Source organism: Charadrius vociferus, unplaced genomic scaffold, assembly GCF_000708025.1.
Source record: "Charadrius vociferus isolate BGI_N301 unplaced genomic scaffold, ASM70802v2 scaffold103, whole genome shotgun sequence".
Classification (NCBI taxonomy): Eukaryota; Metazoa; Chordata; class Aves; order Charadriiformes; family Charadriidae; genus Charadrius; species Charadrius vociferus.
This window is the reverse complement of record NW_009648061.1, coordinates 6533510-6541641: the sequence shown is the minus strand read 5'-3', so window position 1 is coordinate 6541641 and position 8132 is coordinate 6533510.

Sequence of the window (8132 nt, the reverse complement as noted above, 5' to 3'; positions counted from 1 at the left end):
TTAGAATTTTTTCTTTCATTACAAATTTAAAATAGGACAAGCCAGTGCAATGGAAACTGAGTGGTACCACCACAGAAAAGGCTTGTGTCTTTTCAGAGTCAAGTTTGACAAGCATTGTTTGCTTCTCTCCTTGAAACCAGAAGAGTTAGACATGGTAGCAGCCTCTTAGACTTTATAACTGATTAAGTAGAAAAGCTTCTATTAATCCTTAGTGCACCAGTGTTCCTCATTTTTCTTTCTTCTTTTTTTTTTTTTTCTTGTAAAAAGGAAACTTATCTTGTCTAAAGAACGTTTCCAAACACTCAGTCGAGTTGAGGTTGTCATGATAAGGCAATCTTCACATCAAGAGGCTTTTTCAGAGAGGAAGAAGCAGCTCAGATACAGGCAGGGTCCAAGCCTCAGATCCAACTGTCAAGGAAGCTGATACACAAAAGGTCTTAAACTGATATTTATGTTGCTGTTATATGCTTAGGTAGAACAATTCAGGCTCTCAAACCAAGACTCATCTGCCACCTTAATGTGGCAGCTCCTCAGTTTGTGTTTCCCCAGTTAAGCCAGCTCCTGCTTTTACCCCACAAGCCAGCAGTTAGACCATGCACACAGATTGTACTCATACAGACATCTCTCCTCTGCCTGAGCAAACTCAGATTTGCTTGTACACCCTGCTGGTTGAACCCCTGCAACTCCCAGTCATTCCTGTGGAGTCATGAAAAGTACTCAGCTACAGGACCTAGTTTCAAGCCTCTTCCCCACTTGTATAAAGCTGTTGGGATTTAATAGGCAAGACAGAGACAGCGTAACCCTGAATGGTCAATACCTCAGCAGTTCAATCAACTGGCAATGTTCTCTTATGGCAAATATAGCCTCCTACAGGCAGATGGGGAACTTGAACCCAGGTCTCCTATATCTGTAACAAGGACTATCAGATGAAAATTTGTGTGGGGAGAGCAGGAAGCAGGGTGAGAGGAAGAACTTCTGCTGTGTTTTGTCAGAAAAAAGCAGACATTGTACGGTAAAACTAAACTATCAAAGGAGATTTCAGGGCCGTGACTATCAAGTGCCAGGTTATGTTTCCCAGCAGGCTAGAGTTATATATGTGACTGATTAAGAGAAGGACCATAAGCTGGTCAACAAGAGCAGAGCTGAGGTGCTTCCCTCCTCATGCCTTGACCTGGGTGGATCCCATTCTGAGAAGTTTAGCAACACTGCCCAAGTCGTCTGTGGCTTTCACACTGAAGTGACACTACAGCTCTCCCCTAAAGCTAAGGTTGATTAACCTCAGTCAACTTAGAAAGCCTCCAGAGAGCCCTGGACCAGAACATGGTGGTGTTTTCCTTACTCCTGGGAATTAGGCAGCATGACACAGAGACAATAATATTTTCCCTACCTGGTAGCAGTCTGCGGAACTTCTGAATTGTCATTTTAATTCAACACTGCAACATCTTTGTGTTGGAGAGAATTTCCAAGGAGGCCAAATAAGGCCCAGGATCCAGATAGGGATCTCAAATCCCATTTCTAACCACATGAAAACTGTGTATTCAATTCCACCATCCTTCAGCATGAGATAAACTGGGAGACGCTACACAGAAATACCAGTGTAATCAAAGCTTCACTTGTAAGTGATGCCAATCAAAGGATTATGCTTTTGTGGGAATCAAAGGTAATTTTATTGGGTCCAGAGCTTCTATTACCACGTACAGTATACAACTGTAAGCAGAGAAAACTTGAGCAAGGTCATATGGGATGGTGAGACTGACCACCCAAGACTGACTAGAACCCAACCCAAGTAAAAGCAGAGAAGAAACAAGCCACAGGAATAAGTATCTGCAGCAGAAAGTTACGGGAAACCCCTCCATTTTTGCAAATTGCTTCATCTATCTGATGTGTAGACAAGCCATCAATTGGGTCTACAGACCAGTTCTCAGACAAATTCACCTAGTTCTTACACTTTTGGGAAGCTTCGTTCTCCAAAGTCCCTTTGCTACCTGGAGAAGTGATTATGGACTCTTTTTTTTAAACTTTTTTTTTTTTAAAGTCCTGTTCTTATAGTGACTGAGGTACAGAATTTGAGGTATACACGTGAACTAAGAATTCTCTCCCTAGTGCCCTCCAAAATCCATAAATAAATAAAAAAATTAAATGTAGATGTTTCATAGATTTATGCTCTTATTCCTCATGATGTCATATGCTGAAAAATACTGTAGAAATTTTCCAGAGGAAAGGACAATTTCTTTTTTTCTTTCCTTTGTTTCTGTGCATGAATGGAAATGTTCATTTCAGAACAGAATGTGTTTCTCATCTACAGTGAGCTTGAACCCTTAGTCCACTTCAATCTTCCTTCAAAACTGGGTTTAAATTTATAAACAAGTATTTATGCATCCAGTGTTTACTGAGAAATGGTACCTAGCATATACTAGAATGATCCCAAAGAAAAGGTTTTAATGGAAAAGCAGGGAACACATGGCATCCCTTATATAGGGATGCCTCACAGTGGCTAAATTGTCCTGGGGAAATTGCATTGACTTTTGAATGGCTAGTATTCCAGATAGCTCTGAGACACCAGGTTGAAACTCCTAAAAACGACAAAAGACTGAAATACAAGCCCATGTTTGAAATTGAGTCTCATAAGACAGTTTGTATCACTATCTATGACGGCCAGTTTTAGCCTCAAACCTCTACAGAAGAGGCAGGGAAGCAGTAGTAAAGCATTTGGAAACTAGGTACCTACAGAGCAAAATTGTTGGTGAGTATAAATCATCAAAGGCTTACTAAAATCAGCTGGCACTGTGCAAGGATTCTGTAGGTCCCATGCTATTAGCAGAAAGCATACTTCATTAGCCTAATACCTGTACCAAGATTAGGTGCACTACAAGGCTAAATAGGGCTTTACTTGCACAAACATGCCCAGGGTGTTTGATCTACTCATGTTCTGTGTTAGTGAAAAGACAGACATTTCTCTTCTTGACCTGGGCAACAGTTTCAGTCTCAGGACAAGAGAAGAAACTGTCCCAATATCTTCTCTGTAAACAAGCAGGCACCCTGATGATGCTGATCATCATTCAAAAAAATAGAAGCAAATAGCAAAAAAACAAACAAACTTGTTCAGCTTTTGTGAAAGAGACAAAAGAAAGACATTTTCATTTTATCAAAATGATCATGACTATTTCATTTTGAGATCAACACTTAAAATATTTACTCAACATTACATCAACATTTATAATGTTTTAAACAAGTTTTGAGCATGGCCAAATAGTATGTAGACATTTGCAAAACGATTTGGCAACATTGCCTCTGAGGTGTGTTTTAATGAAAATGTGAAATTCCATAAAAAAAATGTTTAAATGCAAGCTTTCCAGTGCAGTCAATAAGAAATTTAGCTGAGCAAAAATAGTATATTTGAGTTCAAATGAACTGTAAATACACAGTATCTAGCAGGAGTCTGTAAAAGCTATTTAGTAAAATAAGCAATATTCTATTGCAATATGTTAAAAATTAGCTGTTTGGGAAAGCTAAAGCATCTGGAGCCTGATATTTTATATGAGCTGTAGACCAGGGAAGGTTTAGTTTGGCTGATGGTGTCAATGGAGTTATCAGAAATACAAGCATTTATCTAAGTAATTGCATAGGAGAAAACATTAAGAACTTGGCACATGTTAAAAATGATTCCTAATTAAAATGTTATTTAATAAACAGGCCCATTTTATTACTCATGGACTAAAAAAAAAAATTAATAAGTGACTGCTAAACAAGTAATTATAAGGGTAATAAAGCTCTCCGTTCTGATTAGGGAAAATATTCATTTCATGACCATCCAGTGATCCATTTTCTACCACAGCTGTCAAAAGAGGCAGTCTGCAACCATTTAGAGATGTACTATTGTTAATGTCCTTATGTAATACTGCTATTATATTTTGTAACAGTAATAATGCTCTCAAGCTAGTTCTTGGGCTTGCTTATACATTAACTGCTTTTGAGTCTTCCTTAGCTTACAGGTAAACGGATGCGATTTTGCTACCAGGGTTGTGAGGCACAGGGGGGATTTATAGCTTTCTGCCCCCTAAAAGCATCACTCAAAGCAGTCAGCACTCCGAGTCAGGTTGTGGTGAAAGTGGTTTCCACCTGCTCTCTGCCTCCAATACTTCAAGTCTTGGTAGAAGGGCCCAAACCTACAAGATGATGATCACCCACCCTTCTCACTGATAGCTGATGTAACTCACCATCCCGCAGGCACCCCTGCAATATGCTCCAACAGTTTGAGAGATGAAAAGTTGAGGGTGGGAATAATAAAAAATTACAGAGCCGTTTTAACGCCTGGTAAACTAACAGGTTTTCAACCTAACCAGAGATCAGGGAGCTGGTAGGTTACCTCCCTGACACTGGCTTAAGACCCTGTTTCCCTTCAATTTTCCCTGTTCAGGACAACCCTACCCATAACGGTCTGCACATTTTCTCTTTTCAGCTCTTTAAGGCAAAAGAGACTTGGGTACTACTATAGCAGGTAACTGATCAGGCCTCCAAACCATTTTCTGCCTTGTTTGTCCTATCTAGACATGGACTTGTTTGGTCATTGAGAAGACTAATTTCACTCAAAGAAGGAAGTGCTTCCCTAGCAATTTTTAAAATATGCTTTGAGCCATCCATCTCATCTCTGTGCATTGGTGGAAACCAGGTAAGCCATGAAAACAGTTTTCATAACGGAGATAGCCCGTAAAAATGTGCTATCAATTATTCTCTCTGTTTCCCTTTCTTTTTGCAATAACTTAAGTATGCTTTGTGATATAGCACAGGTGAGCAACAACTCTTCAACTCCACTGACATTGAACGTTGATGCTGTATTACTAAAGAGGAATAGCCACTGTCCTTCCCCAAGACAGTGTCACAGGAACAGGATGTGTTCTAGTGGGAGGCTGTTTTTCCAGTGTCATTAGTAAGGCATATATATTTGCCTTCCCTAATCTACTTGGAGATTATCTGCATTTTTCTTGCCTTCAGAAGTTGCGGTTCATTTGAAACAAGGTTGCAGAATTAGTCCCCTTGCATTTGAAGGAATCTCAGAGCAATGTTTGAATTCAGACAGGAGATGTTAACGGTTTCTCCACAGTCAGCCTTTATGGTACAGGAGCCCCCGAAGGCCCCTGCCAGCACCAGTGTTCAGCTGGTAGCACATCAGGAGGCTCACCGCATAGAGGAAGATGGTACAGTGGTTCTTGCTACTCTTGTGTGATAAACAGCAAAGGGAACGATTGTGCTTTGTGAGGCAGAAGCTCAGTTGGCCCTCTCCCTTGATATTCACATCTTTGCATGGCATCAGCCAGTGGATTAAGAGATAAAGGCTGAACATTTGTTATCTCACTCGGCAAAACCAGTTTTTTAAAAATCACTCAAAAGGCTTCATTTGAGCTGAGAACCATAAGACCTGTGAGTGATCTATACTGCTGGAAAAAGTCAGGTGAACACTCAGTGTAATACAGGATTTTCAGGAAGACACTGTAGGATTTTCATTTAAAAAGAAAGACTTTTAAAGGACAGCTGTGCAAACAAAATTAAAATTCTGGAAACAAGTCTTTTGTTGTAGATGGTCTAATCCTGCAGTTTTCAGTTCTTACCCATCCAGGCTAGTAGGAACAGGAGGAAAAAAAGAAAACAAAAAGGTAGGAGGTGAAGCCCTAAAATGCTAAATCACCTATTTTTATTAGCTATAGAAATGATAATATATATAAGTTTGGTTCAGAACTTGGGTGCCATGCAAGGAAAGTTTGTTTATCAACTGAACTACTTTAGAGAAAATTATTAGTCCTGCTGCCACGCTTAGAAGGGAGATTGCAAGTGTTACAATCTTTGTTGTGAAGTACAAAAAAAGGGAAGAAATTCTTAACTATAAAATGCAGGAGATGAATTCTCAGAATTAGCAACCTCTTAACCAATGTCCTGATTCCCAGTATTAGACAGTATTTAGGAAGTGACTCTAAGATATTTATATGAAGAATTTTTTATGTATTTAGGGCCTTACCTGTGTTCCTCCACAGTGTGCACTGTCAGTTTTGCCATTCTTAAAAAGTAGCATGAAGACTATGAATATAAGAAAGGAGCAAGGGCATTGAACAGCAAAATGCAAGAAATATGCTAGCTGCCTACACTTTTAAAAGTTACTCATAATTTTGGGTTCATTTTAAAAGCACTCTCTCTTAAAAGCAATCTAAGAAGGGACCAAATTAACCAAATGCACTAGTTAATCTGGAATACGTTTATAAAATAAAGCGCTCTAAATCATATCCTGTGGGACGGGCTGGAAAAACAAGATTATCCAGATTCTTTCTCTTTGTTTTTGGCTTTTTCTTTTTTCTTTCGAAGGAAAAATAGTCCAGGTAAAAAATACAGTCCCAAGCACTACTTCAGAGAGGACGAGCGCAGGTGTTCCATTTCTCACTCCGATGAGAGAACAGGACACAATTAGTATCCTCCCCTTTACAAGAGGATTGTTTGTTCCTACTTTTTTCTCCATTGCAAACCTGGAAGACTAACGTGTCTTCTTTAAGAATTTTTAATTTAAGAACTTTTAATTATTGTTTAGAACATACTGTATTTTGCCAGGTAAGACTATAATGAGAAATTTAGATCTTATTTCCAGGAGCACCTTGGAAACTAAAGCAATTATTTCTCTAAATAGACTTCAGTTCTCAATTGCATATCAGCAGCAGCTGCTCACCATTCAATACAATAGGTGCTCTAGCCAAAGATCCATGCTTACACAGGTTCAAAAGGGACAAGAGAGCTTCTTTTATTTAGGTCTCCCGTGTTCCTATCATTGCACTTGGCTGGTGTACTTTTATGGGGAAAAGCGTAGGCAGCTAGAGCCCTCCTCCTCCACCCCCTTATTGCCATAGTATTTCCCCCCCTCTGAAGCACTAGATGTTCCAGATGAGACAGAAAACTCCGATGAACAGGAATTTCTTGTTCTTCAGTCTCTATTCTTAGACCAGATTGCCCACTTGCTGCTTTAGGAACCAATGGAGGATTCATGCATGAAAGCTGCCCTGGCTGCAAGGGCTGGACGTACTTCTAGAGGGCTGTTTCTATCACCCTTACTGTCATGACATTAGTATCCCTCAGCTAAGGCCCTTGCCTTGAAACACTGCAGATTTCATGTGCAGCAAGATTATGAGAGGAATACTACAAACTCTACAATTGTAAGGCAGAAACTTGTTCCTTTACAACTTTTATATCCAAGATGGTGTTTAATAAAAAAAAGCATATGCGTGTAACGCACTTTAAAGAGGGGTTTGCTAGTTTAACTGATAACGTAATGTGATACTGTAATATGATATCACCTATGGAATATAACTTTTTTTTTTTTCCCCAGGATTCTACTTGGGAAACAGTCAAGATCATAAGTCATTCTCCACATTCCCACAAAAGTGTTTCTCACTTTTAATCACTTCCTTTAATAAGAAACATGAGCGAGAAGGTATGTATTAACATCTACATAAACAAAATAAAAGTATGGACTTACCCAAGTAAGTGTATACTGCAGCTCCTCCCTGAAAGTAGCTTAAAGGAGGGAGAATATAAGGGACTTAGTAGAATACTGTATGTTAAATTATATTTAAATTCTGCCTACTAGCAATTCAGAAAACATTGCTGATTAATAGATGCTCTATACATTAGAGATAAAATATCATTTTTCTCTAGCTATGGGTACATCAGCTTCTTGCTCTGCGTAGTAGTATCTGATAGCCATATATTATTTTTTTAAAACATTTTTACAGGAAGTGTGGTCTTCAGCAGCTCAGGGCCTACTGGCAGTTAGTTAAATAACCACCATAGTAGTTTTGTAGTGAATGCTGCCCTGACTGGTGCCTGAAAAGCAGGAAATCCTGGTAGCTGTGTTTGACCACTACAGTGACCACTGGCAGAATTAGACATCTGAGAAATACAGGATTTTGTGTTTGTTATTGTAACCTGAAAACCAAAGTAAAAAAAGCAGACTAGATACTTATGTTAGATACATAGAGGACGCGAGCATTCATGGATCCCCACTCAGCATCATTTGAGACACCAGAAAGACTCCTCTTAAAATGAAGAGTTATACAAGAAACAAGCCTTACTCTGCAGAAAGTCCAGGTAACAAGTTC